This window comes from Strix uralensis, chromosome 4 (assembly GCF_047716275.1).
Source record: "Strix uralensis isolate ZFMK-TIS-50842 chromosome 4, bStrUra1, whole genome shotgun sequence".
NCBI lineage: Eukaryota > Metazoa > Chordata > Aves > Strigiformes > Strigidae > Strix > Strix uralensis.
The window spans coordinates 8,390,120-8,406,152 of NC_133975.1; positions in this window are offsets into that span (position 1 = coordinate 8,390,120).

Genomic DNA, 16,033 nt, shown 5'->3' on the forward strand with positions numbered 1-16,033 from the left:
TGCAAATGATCTCTCTTTATTTGGCTGTGCAGTGAGAGATCTTTCAAAGAAAAGAATAAGATGTAATTTTAACACACTTAGAAGTGGTGCTTCCAGGGGAAAAGGAAATCTTTGAAGAAGCAATTTGTAGGCAAAGGTATTGTGCTAGAATGTGTAAATTGATGATTATTTACTAGTGAGCCTGTGAAGGAGAGAGACACATGCCACCTTTTATCAACGGGTGGCTGCTGCACAAGAAGCAGAAATCATGATGGTTTTTACAGTGTCTATTTTCACTTTCATTGCTTGCCAAGGCTGTAATGCTGATCTCTCCATTTAAATTGCAAAACTAGAAGAAATCATTTAACATGGCAGCTTCCTGCTCTGCAGAAGCTTGCATGTCTGGAATGGCATTGCTCTATAATACAGATTATATTTTTAATGTCTCCCCAGATTATGAATTATTGTCAGTAAAAGTTGCTATTTGCAACTAACTGAAGGTTGGAAGGAGCTTTTAAGGTCTGAAAGAAAAATTAGTTCTTTACAACTATTCATGTGAAGGAGCTTGGCTGAGCTCCTTATCTGTAAGGAGAGGTTCCAGTTCTGAACTGCAGTCATGTTCCCCTTTGCTTGTCTTCCTCTGCTGCCTTGAGTCTTGTATCTGCCTTTGTCTCTCTCCTGTGGAAGAATAAAAGCAGCGCTGGGGGCTTGAATTCCCACAAGCGAAAGCAGGCATTGAACCCATCTCTCGCCTTGTGGGCATATTTCCCACAACTCTGGATGAGGTTGGAGGTTAGACATCTGTCTGGTCTCTTCTGCTCAGAAAAGAGAAGTTGTAAACCTACATGTATATAATAAGCTATAACCTTATTATAAAGTGGAAGAAGAGGCAGCTAAACAAAAACACCCTATGGAAAATGTAGGGGTGAAATCACCTGTTCACATGTCTTGCAAGGGGTCTCCCTCTGGATGCTGGATTCCAGGAGAGGACCAGTGGTGGCTCAGACAGTACCTTGAGAATGAAATGGCCATGTGGACACAATGACCATAGAAAGAAAACTTGTAAACATTAGTAAATTGCAATGGCTAAGGACAGGCCCTTCCTGCTGACTGCATCTGGTTTATGGTAGCAAAAAAATGGTGCTCTTACATTCACAGCTCTGGCATCCCTAGGATGGGCAAGCCTGAAGGACAATTAAGTGGTAGAGGGGAGCTCCCCATAGAGAGAAAAAGTTCACTCTGAAAATTAGTTAAGATATTTAGGGCAGGGAATGAAACCTCTCCTTACTCCTTGTGCCACTTGCCAGCTCAGCATGTAATTAGATGCTGAGAGCTCAAGCATTTGTGTGCATCCTCTGGGCTGTAGAAGCCATCCTCATTTTGGACCTATAACACCAAAGCATCTGCCCAGCTGATGTTAACGCACAAGAGCCCTGATGTTCCTTACAGCAGACAGTACAAATATGATGAGAAGCCTTTGAAACCTCTTCTATTCTTATCCTGGGAGGAGAAGAACGCGTTGCAAGAAACAATGAATCAACATACTTCAACAGTTCTTGATATGTTTTTTCTTTAAGGGCTTATTAGACTTTTTCTGGATTTGGCCTGAAAATCTAAGTAAAACGGAAGATCCAAATTATCACCAGTGCAAGAGACCCTTTCTGCTGTTTTATCTATGAGAAAAATGCTTTCTTCATGCCAGTCCTCTGATGTACGCATTGCTGTAGATACGCCACTGTTTAAAGAATGGTCTGTTTACTGTTTGGATAGCTTCAAAGAAAGAGGTTTTTTTCCCCCTGGAACAAAGCTCTTCTTTAGCAAGATAAGTATAAAGTATTTAATAGTGCCTCTCTCTTTCACTCTCAAGATTTCTCTTTCTCTTTTTTCCTTTATCTCTGCCTACTCATATGTATTTTAAAGGGGACCTGATACGCTGGTGTCATACGTTCACACCAGCTTAACAAATGATGCCGCTTCCGTGTAATTAATGCAAAGACACTGATACCATTAGGTCAGATGGACCAAGCGCTGAGTTACTGCAAATGTCCCTAGCACAAACTCTCTCTTCCTGAAGGCAGAGAAGGGATATGAACATTCTCTGTGCTTTTGTCCCACTGGGACCTGACTTCATGGGCTGTACAAGATGAAGAAGCCAAAGGATGGGAAAGGATTGAGGGTTTTCTGCTGGTCTGAGTGTGCCAGACTGGGAGGAGCATGTATACACTAACCCTAAAGTACCTGACACTGGTTTGAACATGAGTACAGGAAAAGATCCACAGGAGACAGACATAATGTTGCCGAACTGCTACTTTGAGATATGTTATTAATAGAACATACCTGAAATGGTATTTACTGCAAATTGCCACTCCTCTCTCTACAATGCTGCCTTGTAAAAGCAAAGGATGTGTTTCACGGTACAGCCTGGAAAAAGATGGGGACACATGATTGCTTCTCACTTCAGGAGACTGTGAGTCTCACCTTGTGTGCTTTTCCTTTCCCTGTTCTTCACACATCACCTTCCCACTCTGTACCTGTCTGCGCTAGGCTCTCTGCATCACAGGGAAGGAACTTGGCCTTTGGCCTCACATCTTCAAATTTGCAGCATCATAAAGGCAGATTTTTTGCTTTTCTTTATTCTGGTGTCAGCTGAATCAGTCACCCTTACCTCTGGTGTAGAACTGAGTCTTACAGGTTTTCTGTACCAACTCTGGAGCCTTTCTTGTGAGCTAACATCGTATTTGCCATCTTCCCTTCCCTTGACACCAATTTTGGTTGAAGTGATAGACTATATGTCACTTGAGGTCACTCTGCAATGTCATATTTGAATTTCCTCTTGGATCAATTCAATACAGTCTTAGAATCATGTAGCTTTTCATTTTATTTGTTTACCAAAACCCTAGCCCCTTGTGTTGTGGACACCAATGCAAAGAATTAATTTATTTCCTCTTCTCTGGACTTCTTTTCTGTGAATACTTATTTTCCATCTCTACTCCTATGCTGCCCCCACCACCTCCCTGACAGTTTCTTCCCTTTGGCATGAAACAAAAGTTTTTGCCACTAATGTTAGTGTCTTTAAGAAGGTGTTTTTCAAAACCATTTTTCACTTGTCTAAATACAGTTTTATCTTGCCAATTTTTACTATTTCCCTTATTTGAAGATTAACTTTTAAATAATATATTGGTATTTTTAATGATTTCTCTTCTTCTGTTCTTCAACCATCCTGGATTATTTTTGGGACCTTTAAAATCTTTCTGGTTGGCTTGCACATTTACATGAGTATCCAGAGCTGTCTAAATATGTAGTATGCTGTCAGGATTTTGCCTTCAGGTATTACAGTAAAAAGTTCCATGTACATTACTGGATTCATATATTCTATGGCAGAATTTTTGCTTTTGCTGTCTGGCTGACATAGGCTAACCAAATCAATCTTAATGTGATCACATAATTCCAGGAAAACCATGACTACATAGAAATGCAGTAAAGACTTCCTTGCAGTGAGCTAATCTTTAGTAATAGTTATGTATCTGGAGCCATATTTGGCCCATTGAGAGGGGACAAACCCTCTAAATGGTTTTACTAGGCTTGGACAAGTGATTATATGAACACATCTTCAGTGTGACCCAGGATTGAGGCTCCTGTTCACAAAGTGTGCTAAAATCCAGCAGTAACTTAATACTGACCTTTCCAAGCTTTGCAATGAGCAAAGAGGATGGACTGTGTGGAGTGGCTTCTGCTTTTCAAAGCTCATTGGCATTGAGAGATAGCTTTGGATTGGATCATGTCTGCAAACATCTGAAAAAACTTAGTCAAATCCTTGTGAACATGTGTGTTCCCTAAGGTGGCCATTATAATATGGCACCAGTTGATCTAGGTCTGTGTTACACAGAATATCTATTCTATTTAGATAGATCTAAATCTATCTGTTTTAGATACCTGAAAAATCACTAGCCTAAAAAAAGTTTAAATGTTTAGTATTTTCCCCCAAAATTTTGCTAATGATTGAAAGGGATGTTAGATCCTTTTCTTTTAATTTAACTTTAATTTCTGTTCTTAAGTCCTATATCTGCAGTGACAGATTCATTTAAAGTCTTAACCTTCATATGAACGTTGTCCATGCTGTCTTTTGGTTAGTTTGTAATGCTTTGTATTTTTTTTTCTATGGGCTACAATTTCATTTTTATGTCTTTTTTTTACAAGATTTTATAGTGATTGTTTTTTTTTTTTTTCTCCTCTTTGACCAGCACTACAGATCTATTAGCAGTGCAGAGCTCTATTGTGTGTTTCACAATCCACATGGGCCCTTGCCATTGGGTTTTCTCTTGAAATAAATGTAGGAGATACTCAGGGTTGCACTCTTAGCCTAGTGGCAAACAGCTGAACTCATCAGCTGTTAATAATGCAATGACATTTCTTTGTATAGGATTGAGCCACAGACCACACCTGAGTGTACCCACCAGTGCACAGTCTGGAGTGGAGAAGGGATTCTTATCCTGGTTCTTCTTTCCTTTCCAACCTCTTCAGGCCCATTTGGATTTTTGGTTTGTCTTTCTATTTTGATGTCTGCTTGTGTCTCCTTCCTCTGCTAGCAGTGATATCGTGTCAGTAAAGTGAGGAACTTGCCTTTCTCTTCTGTACATCATCTTCAGTTGTTGATTGCATTGGGAGGTGCAATGCAAAACGTGGTCATTATAAAGCAGTCAGTTGTTTACAATTTCTTGAGACTTAAAAATATAAAGTCCTTTTTGCCTGTGGACTGTAGTTTCAAAACTGATTCAGCTGTAAAGTGACTGTGAACAATTGTCGTGAAACTGAATTTCAGATTTAAGGGTAGAAACTCAGGCCTTGAAAACATTAGGAAACTTTTGTACATATTTCTGTCTGCACTGCTGTGGCTTCATTTGCACCCATTTAAGAGATAATCCAGATAAATTGCTATATTATGGAAATTTTACTTTCAAGTTTATTTAGAATACATTAAATGATGTCATAAGCAAATGAAACAATGTGAAAACATCTTTCATAGACATTGGGGTGATTTCAGAAAGTGTTGGAAGTAATTCTCTGGAGTGGTGTAAATTTGATTGAACTACTCCACATGAGTTTAGTCTGGTTTGCAGTTTGGGCTAAACCCTACTGGTTTCTTGCTCCCATCCTCTGAGGATCTCTTATTATTCCTGGCTGGAATGTTTACAAAATGTCTGCATATATATAGTACTAACAAGATAACATCATTATGCTTTTGTAGGTTTTTTTTATATATTAGATGTTTTTAGGTGACTAACATTTGTTTTATCTTACAGATATGAAATTGCACATCTATAACTTGCTATTGTATTGAATAGATTAGATATCAAACAGGTATTGTAAATGAAGTAGGTTTTGATTATAACTGTATAAATGAATTGACTATCAAGAAAGAGAACTACGGGAATATTTTTCAAAAAGAAAGATGACTGTATAGCTTATATGATTTTTTTCATTGCAGTTTAAATAACTAATCTAAATGTGACTTAAATATAGTAATTTTCCATTAAACCAACTGAACATGAAACACACCAGAATGAATTGTAGGTGTTACTCAGATTCAAGGTATTTCCTTAAGTCTTGCTGGCACTGAGATATGTATTTCTGTGAATCTTGAGTATGCTTCTGGATGCAACCACTTGGCCAGGGTCTGAACTGCAGAAATGGAAGAATTAAAAGTGATGAGATGCACAATGAGATGTTACAGTTAAGTTCTCTAATAGGATCTATAATAGGCTCACATTGTTTGTATTAGTACTAGCTGGGAGCCTTTGACCAAAGTACTTATGAATTATATTCAGCAGGTTTTGTTCATTCTTGAAATGAAACATGAAGAACAGTATGCTTGTGGGTGAAGGATCACACAGAGATCTGATAAAGACTGATTCCTATCTAATTTTCCCACCTTTCTTGACCAGTTCTTATCAAGCTTTATTGGGGCAAGGTCCACTGCTTAGAAAAGGTAGATGGTTATGCCATGACATTCAGCTTTTCCCTTTGAATGCATATGTGTGCCTGTACATATTTAAACTTAGTTTAATAGGGGTAAATACTTTTTATTGCATAATGAAATAAATACTTATAGAAACATTACAATGTTTGATAACAGTATTCTATTTAAACATCTGTATTCAATACTGAATAAAAGAGAAACAGGCTAAGGATGGCTCTTTCTTTTGTCAAGTAGGAATGCAAATGAAGTGTAGAGCAGAAGTACCATCATGCTGTATTTTTTTTTTCTATTGAAATCTGCTCAGTAGTCAGATATTTTAATAGATTAAAACAATTTAATCTATTTTGGATTCAGAATTTCTACTAATTCTTATCTGGATTATTGCTTATACTGAGCCAAAGTTCTCTCAGTTTTCAGCAAGTGTAAACTGAGAAACCTGCAAAGAGTTTCAGGTAGCTCCTGGAAAGTCATAAGCCAAAAAATTGCCTTTAATATGAGAGAGGTATTTGAACATGGACAGGGTGTGTGCAAGCACTTGTGTGACTACAAGACTACAGGGTAGAGGCCTGTCCCTGTATGCCACAAAGAGATGAGCAGAAGGAGCAAGGGTTCTGGGTGCACTTGGTAACTTCCAGACTGAGAATTATCTTTTTTTTTTTTTTATTGTTCCATCTTTGTTTCGTGGAGAACTGCAAGAGTGTTATCAGACTTGCTCTGAACTATTTCAGGGTGAAATCTCTTTGCATGTAGATTCACCATATTGTTGTCTCTCAAACAGGGTTCGTTACCTGGTGTGCAAAAGCCAATCTCACACACAGAGCTGAGATATCTGTTTATTCCATAGTTGCGCAAAGATGGGTGCTAGGTGGTAATTCCACAAAGCTAGAACACCACACAAAGGAACTACAACCTATTTATCTTGTTACATGATTGATAAAAACCTATCTAAGTTTACACTCATTGACCCATACTTATGATTCCGTCTGCTAGTGGTTAGTTATATTTAAATTAGCCTTGCTTGATGTGTAAATGAGCACTCATGCTCCTTACAGGCGTGGGGCGGCAAGTTCTTCTGGTCTTGAATTGAGTTGCTGGTCACAATCTCCCCTGCCGCCTTTAGCTCTCCCCCAGTTACCACAGGTTTTTGCTGATTTCATGCTTCTTGGACAATCATCCGACCTCTGGCACCTTTTGGGGCAGGATGTTTGCCTCTTATCAATCTCTTAGCTCCTCTTCAATGTTAAAGTCATTAGTAAGGCCTGCATTGTATCAGGTTTACACAATAGAGCCAGTGATTAGCGGTAAACATTTTTACAGGCTACAATATACCTCCTGTTTCTAGTTTCAGACTAGAAATTAATGCCCATTCTTTCTGACCAAGTAAATCACATTGCTTCTTCAAGTCATACATATTTGCGTGGTGCCACTTGTCCTTCAACACATGTGAGGACTTACTTGCCTGTGCAGATAAGGATTAGGAGACCTGGTTCTTCCCGGCTGCATTGGCTTGTCTCATGTGCAGGATAAGTACAACTGTATAGAGGAATTCCCATCCTTTCCTAAATTACCATCAGAATTATTCACACTGTAGGCTTCCTAGTCATACTTTCTCCTGTAAGCAACCTGTGATTAGGCAGGGATTACTGCAGTGGTAGCCAGAAGCAGGCTATAGAAAACAGAGCAAAGCATTTGGCTTGTGGATCACTTGCCAGCTGCCCCTCAGAATGAGAGGAGCTAGGTACGATCTGTGTGCTGGATGAGTTGTCCCCACGGGCCATCTGCTGAACATGTCTGCAGAGCACCTGGCTTCATTGTCCTTTCTGTGTCTCACAGAAGCCACGGTGAGCACCACGCTATGTACTAAAGGCTGCGCGTTGTCAAGTCCTGCAGGTTTCAAACCTTGGATCAACCAAACCAAACCCACAAATTTGCGTGATACAACAGAGCCCCTTGTTTCAGGCCACTTGGAAGTCTGGACAAGAAGGCAGTAGAAGGTTGTAGGGTATCTTGGATACAGAGACCTGAGGAAGTGAGGGACTGCTGAATAAACCAGATAACTATTGTCACTGAAACTGATAGTATTTCTGTTCCCCCAGTACCTCTTTTAAACAGATTAAGCCTCTTCAGTTAGGGTCTAGGACAGCTTGATTCATTGAGCCTTTTTGCTGGTGTACATTCACGCACTCACTTGGGTGTGATGTATTTGGATTACAATGCTTGGAAGAAGTTTGTTCTGGAGTGCAATTATATAGTATTTACAGATGCACATCTCTGGTATATCACAGCAGATTGCCATGCAAAGTGCCAGCACCCCCTGCATTCTGCTGCTCGGTTGCTAAACAAAGAATGCAATAAGCTTATCTTACACAAACTACAAACAGGTGTTTGCAAGCCAGTGCTTTCGCTTTTACATGGGTTAATGTTTCTGTTGTTATGCTAATTGTTCCTATTCATTCCTTACTAAGTCTTTCTAAGTAAGCAGGGATAATTGCACACAATTTAGAGCATTACAACACAACAAAGAAAACGTCCTTTAGGTTAAAAAGGTTAGGACATTAGTATCAATGCTTTTATTTAAGTAATAAAATACAACAAGACATGTTGTTATTTTGCAATAACAGCAAGCTCAGGGAATATGGTGAGTTATTAGGCCTTTTTTGCGTGCTTTCTTGCCTTACAGTTTTAGGTGATGATGAAACAGGGATGGAATTTCCACACTTTATACCAATTACAGCAGAGATTTAAAAACAATAGTAGCAATGGTGGCATAGGGTCCCTAGCTTTATACTTAGTGAGTTTTCCACACAGTAAACCATAGACACATGCACATGCCCATATACATATATATGTATGTAGCTATAAAAGAAGGCCTGCATTCATTCATCTCTGATTTGTATTAAAAGTGGAAAGATCCATGATGTACTAGTGAATGCTCTCGTTAATGAGTAAACACAAAATTCTGATACTTTTGTTAGCACAGTATCTTTGTCAAAACATTTAAGAGCATTCATAAAATAAAATGCTCTCAGGCATAACAGTCTAAAAGTCCCAAGAAGTTGATTCTGTGACATGTTAAACACGCTGGCTCCAATCCAGTAACACATTTGAGCCAATGCTGGACCTCAAGGCTCGCAGGACCACTTGTGTCCTCACAGGTCAGTGCTTTGATGAAGTGGGGACAAGAAGGTCAGCATGTTGCAGTGCTGAGCCTCCACTGAAGTAGCACAGAACAGGAAATAGGACACACTAAATAGGACTTCCAGAAGTGGTCTTGTGAGTAAGATAGTGAGGCAGGACAGCAGATTTTACGTATGAATACAAATAATTTGCAGTGCATCGATGTACTAGGGTGCATGTGTCCCTGGTGGGTTAGTTCACTGTATATCAACCACCTTCACACCAACTGTTGCACAGCCTAGCTGCATTAGTGGCTTATTGTTGCTAGTATGTAGGAGTTGCATCTTCTAACTACAGTCTAAACACGTGCCCTAAGTTTGGCTTCCAGTCTATTTGGGATGGCCTGTGGGCTGAGCTGGCTACTCTTCGCAATGCTTCAGTTCTCCTGCAGTAATGGGAGCACCAACAAAGGCAAAGGGGGACTGTGTTACTTGGGAAATTCTTGTATGCTGTAATGAAGGAGGTCAAGGAAATACTGTATTTGAAGTGATAGATTCTTAAGTACATATGTTGGATAATGTGCTAAAATGTGGCACAATGTATTTAATTTTTTTTAGGTTTTACTTTAATGAAAACATGAAAATGTCAGTGAGTGAGAGAAGTTCGCTTTTCAGAGGTAGTAACAGAGAAGCTTCAAGTAACAGAGGAGCCCCAGAGCTACTCTTTTTGCTTACAGAGTGTAATTCAACAAGGATTAATGGGATTGCTTTTCTTGTATTGAATGTGATGGAGTTTTGACATTTTTAATGTTTTAATTTATAGGCAGATTATGTTCAATATTTTCCCCCTGTTTATGAAAAACAATTTCTAAGTAAATACATAAGCTAATTTCAGGTTCATCCCCCAAATATTGTTCTCCCTTGGAGGAGCTGTATTCTGCCCGATTCCAGTTTAGGCCAGGGTCACTGCTGGTAGTATAGTTTCAAAGATGAAACATGGTCTCCCTGATCTGACAGAAGTCACATAAGGATTGCCCAATTGTCGTGCTCTAGAGAGAATGCAATTTGGTACATCAGGTACCAAAGACATATTTATGAAAAACAAAGTAGGCAGGAGTAGGGTTTTAAAACTAGGTGGTGGTTTTTTGGTTTTTTTTTTAAATTAAATACAAAGTTTCATTGCCATTTTAAAAAATATGAAACCATTTTTAAAGTATTTGGGGTATTCTATTTTACAGGTTTTCTGGAGAAAGTAATTTTTCATTTAAAAAGCCTTAATTTTAACGCACAAACAGCAAGAAGTAATTGACGGCTGTCTGTTTTTTGTAAAAGAGCAAGGTACTCTCTTGCTTAACTATACATTTTACTGTTTGTAAACCATTGAAAGAAAACTCATCAGAATGCAAAAGAAATTTTTAAGTGCAGGTGTTTAAAAAGCATGCAGAAAATTAAACTTTGCAGTTGTTAGTTTTGCTAAGAAGTACTAACAGTGACCCAGTAATTCCAATCTTGATGACAAATGAGCCCAGATGACCCATGTACACCATATCAGAAACTGTATCAACCAAATCCACCTTGCAAAACTCCCAGCACCATTTCTTGGGGCAGGACTTTGCCTGATGACTGCTAAAGGGAGAGCTGATTCTCCATCACCAGCCCTGGCTGCGTGTAGCACATCCCTCTCTCCTTTATCATTTAACTCTGTTCTGTCTTCCCTTTTAGAGAGGGCCTGTGATTCAGGGATAGCAAGTCACTTGCTTTAGGGCTTAACATGAACACTTTTATATAGCAGAGGCTACTGAAGCATTTATCTTTTAAGAAATAACATACATATACAGAATTGCAGTGTATGCGTTTTGCAAACAGCTCTGAGAAATAAATAGGTCACTCTTGGGTTTTCCAACCTTAAGAATGTCTTTTTCTTGTCTGTCTCACTTATATGAGCTATTCTGCTGTACCATCATATATTTCTTGTTTTGAAGTTTAGGGAGATATATTTTTTGTTCCACTGTATTGCATCAAGAGTATTTTTTAAAAAGAATAGATTAAATTGAACAAGAACTACAAGATATTTGAAAATACAGCATTCTTAAAATCTGGGATGTTATTTGAAGGCTTTACAGGATATAAAACTATCAGGAAACAAATTCTGCTAGATGACAAAAGATGATCTTATTCTCTATCAAGGACAATGATAGAACAGCAATCTTGGACAGATTTGATATACTTTGAAGAACAAAGACTATTATCGGTAGGAATTAAAGATGAGGTTTACTGTAGAAAAACCCTACTGACAAATTTAGCAAACATCAGCACTTCCTATGCCAGAATATATAAAATGAAGTGGTAAAACAAGTAGCAGAAGGCTAACATAAAAGGATGGTGAAATGGAACAGCTCCTGTTCACCCTCTAAAAATGAGAGCATTCACAGGGCTTACTGGAGAAAAACTAGATCTCATTTCCATACAGATGAGATAAAAAGGAAAGCTATATTTCATAAATCCCTTGGTCTTATGTCTACAAAGTTTAGCCAACGGACCAAGTAAATCTTTCTAAAAATACCAGATTTTCTTTAAACCACCAAAAAAAAAAAAAATCAGGCATCCTTTTGATCAAAATTCTCCACAGTAGATTACCTCCGAGTGATAAATGAACTACCGGAGAAGATGAATGAATGGCGTGAACCCCTGTATATACTATTCACTAACTGCAGGAAAGATCTTAATTCAGCTGAAAGGAACTCTGTCTTGGAGCCCTGTCGAACTAAAGAGGCAGAGCATGGATGATTACATTCAGCATCTGAGAAACTTCAGTGTAATTGAATCAACTATGTTATATTTAACTGTGGAAAAGATCAAAAGAGAAAGCAAGAGGTGCAAGGTAAAGAGACCTCTTTTGTACCTTTGATGGATAGACCAGAGGGGAAAATGGACTGTACTTTAACAAAGAGGATGAGGAGGTGGGGATTATTTAGAGAAATGATGGGGAGTAAACAGTGGAGGTGAATTGGCAGAGAAGTGGGTGTTGAAGTTGGCACAATCATAAAACCAATCAAATAAAAGACTCCAGAGGCTGACCACAAGAAACATGTATCAGATTAAAACTGTTTTGAATACAGACCTGACTGAGCAGACATCCTTCACCAGAGCAGGAGAATATTTTGTTATGTTTGTAGATTTGTAGCTCTGCTGACTTATTAAGAAAAAAAATTTCACTCTGTAGCATACATCGTATTACCATTGAATTGAATAGTCATTTTACTCAAGAATTTTACCAGGATATGAATATCTGGTGCAGAACTATCTTTCTTATAAAGCAGTTGGCACATGATGGTGGAAATGTGAGAATTGGAGCCAAAACTGTTAAGCTTGAGCTCAATTTTCATGTGGGAGGGCTTCCTTTGGCTGGGACCCTCTGTGATGCCTTAGTTCCTCCCTGCTGTCCCTGCTCCTCTCCTCCCCAGCAGCTGAAGGCAGGCTCAGGTGTGCACACCTCCTCTCAACCTTGGGAAAAGCCATGGTTGGGACAGGTTTATCTTGACAATTTATCACAGAAGGTAAAGAGGAGATTTAGAAGCCTCTTTACCCCCTCAAAGTGTTTGTCTGTAGATCTGTTCTTGCAGCTTCCCTATTCCATGGGTGCAAGTGCAGAGTGGGTACTGCAGAGAACTGAGTTGTGCTTGCACACTGTATTTTTATAAATCATGTAGCATATTTCCAGTGATAAAGGGTAAACGCTTAGCAGTTACTAGCTAGCCCAGTTATGCTACAACTAGTAGATAATATCTGTGTCTCCTGAATTTCCTTTCTGCTATTAGAATATGTTCTTTCAAATAGCAAACTGCCTATCACTTACTAATCTGGCCATTGTGTAACTAATACAATAAATATGTCTCCTGTAAAGTGCAGTGAAGTAATGAGCAATTTAATGAGTTAAGCAAAGAAAGATAGAAAGTGAAAATAAGAAACCATGGAAACTAGCTCACTAATCCTAGCAGAGTGCCAGCAGACTAATGAAGACAGACGGAGAGTGAAAATGAGAATAAAAAGGAGAAACAGCTCACTGAAGGCAGAGATACAAGATAGGTGTCTTTAAAGAATTTCTGTGTTTGCTCTTTGCACTAAGCCAACATTTTGCTTTTCCACAATTGCCAGAGAATGGTTTTCTCTCAAGGAGAGTGAGTCAAAAATGCTGTTTGAAACCAGATCCTTTTACTAGCCTTTGATTTCCTGGTTTCCTATTCCAAATTGCACAGTTCACTGGAAATTCCAGGTAGATGGTACTATTTGGAGATGTTAATTAGTTGACCCCTCTTTCCTTCCTCCCTTTCTTCCCCCAGATTAAGTAGTGGTAAATCAGCATCAAAACTTTGTCCTGTACATCCTTGGCTGTGATAGAAAGTCTGCTGCCTTTCAAGATTTGGTTAAAAATTCAGGTTTGGGGGAGCCTGGTTCTTGCCTAGGGTCTACCAAAATCCCAGAGGTGCTGCTGGACAAACTGGGTTCTAAATCAGACCTACGATCTCTTGTGTAACTAATGGAGAGATATAGGAGCTCCCAAAAGACCTTTATTAGGATTAAATTAATTGTTCTGTAGAGTGCCTTTCTCTCTAAGAAGAGGTGAATGGTGTAGACTTGGTGCCTAAAAGCTACAACAGATAAGTCTTGGGTCCAGTTCTCAGGGATAACCATGAAGGGAGGGTGGAGGAATCCTCAGTTATTAAATTTAGTCCCAGAGGATCAGATTGGGTTTGGGATACAGCCTGGATGTATCCTTCCCCTTGGGCACTGTTGTGGCACATGGGCAACCTGCACTGTCCTCATCTGGTGGCACCCTCGTATACGGTAACAGAACAGTGTCACAGCCTGCTGCAGAGTCAGGCTTTGAGTCACTGGGTGGCTTCTGTAGAAATTACTCTAAGATTACTCTGGCTGTTAAAACATGACTGGAGCAAATGTCTTGATGAAGTAAAAATGCTTCTTGCTCTTCAGAGGCAAGTGGGGATGCGTTTTCCACTGCGTGATGGGCAAGTCCATGAGGGAATAGGTTTTAATCTCATCTCAATAAGCATAACTTCTAAGACTGAAGACTAGGGAAAATTGTGGGTTTGACATTCTATCTTGTTCGTGAGGTATGAGAAAGGTGCTGCCCACCATTTTGTGGTTGTGTTTTAAATTTTTGTATGCAGAGTTTACATATGTCTCTTCTCTGTGGGACTTGCCCTGGTTTTACAGTAGTGAAATATAGGAAGATGATTAAAGCCCCTGCATTCCTTTTTATGATTGACTACATGTAATTATGTATTTTAAAAACCTTTAATGTAAGTTTTAGCTATTTAAGAATCTGACCAAGAATCTTGGATTCATCCTGTAATTCCTGCTGTAAGGAGAAAATTACAGTGGGCATTGATGATGAATCAGAGCTCAGGTAATGGTACTGAATTCCAGCTGCTTTCTTCCATTTGGGAAGAACATTGTATCCAAAAGCAAAATTTAAGACAACGTTGTACAGCAGTATAAACCAGTTGTGAAGCACTGTTGAATCAGGAAATAGCTTTCTAATCTGTTTTTTGTCTGCTATACATAGAGGTAGTGAAAATGTCTGGACAAATTTTCTAAGGGAAAGAAATCCTTTCCTGAAAAAATACGAAATTTAGCAAACGTATTCCTGAAATTTTCTCTTAAAAAAAATCCTTGAAAATTCAAATTTACTGGGTTTCTCTTTTTGTCCTTTCCCTCTCTGTTACTGGCAAAGTGAGAACAAAAGTAGATAAATGTAAAAAGAATAATTTCATTATTTTAATCAAGCCAATCAAGTTTATTCAGTCTTTGTATGGAGCAAAACTGATTTTTAAATGTTAAATAATTTGTCATTAAAAACTTGTCCTACTTCTGAAGTGGTTTTAAGTAAGAGTATAGAGTGGCTGCCATTGAAAACAGCTGCATTAACTCTGTTTTGCTGCTTATTTTATATGACTTAATGGTCAGCATTACCGTATATCCAAAATCACAACAGTCACCATCTGCCTGATGCTACTACCTAAGGCCACTTCAGGGAGAAGAACACTTTTCTCAAAAGATATTTAAAACCCTGAATTGAGTTATCGTGTATCCCTCATTCTTCTAGGTTAAAAGTCTTCTTGTCATTTTTTTTCTGGTACAAAACAAAATATACAGACAAGATAATCTCTGTAGCTGCTGAAGTAAACTTGAAGCTAAGTGCAGACCCCCGTAGCAGTGCTTTCCACTGTGACCAGATCCTAATCCAGCAGGTGCTGTGCAGCCAAATTCAGCTGGTGCTGGAATGGGACTGTCCTTGTCTCCCTTCTCTTAGGGACTGTAACTCCACAACCCCAGTGTTTCATGACATAGCTTTTACCTTTAATAATACCTTGGAGCAAACAGGACACATGGCTGTTTTCAAGATGTTCAGGCATATCTTGAGAACGTGTCAGGTAAATGAGGCTGTTTATGAGAGATCTGTTATAGCCAGTTCAATAGTATGTAATTTAAGACTATGTTTTAGAGTAAGGGTGGGGACTCTCATGTAGTGGGTTAATACATACATGACCTTTAGCACATCCTGACCTTCCTCAGCCTGAGATAATGTTCCATAACAAATTTATTGTGTCGGGGAGATGATTTGTCAGCCAGCAGAAGTAACTGGTAAGAACAAAAGGGGGTAGGGACCGAGAGGAGTCTGCCAGTTGGGAATACTCTTTTATTTATTCTCTGCATCTGGATTGTAATTTTTTATGTGCAATGTCTGAATTCCCACCTATCCTGTGACTGAATGCTAATGGATACTTCTAGCTTACTTATCTGCTGTCTGGTCTTGTAGTTTGTCAATGGTTGTCCCTTTACACTATAAGCCAGTGAGAGCACAGACCCTTGTCTGGTTGGGTCTGACCTGATGCTGCCCAACAGCAGCTATATTTACAATGCTGTGTAAGTTAATAGG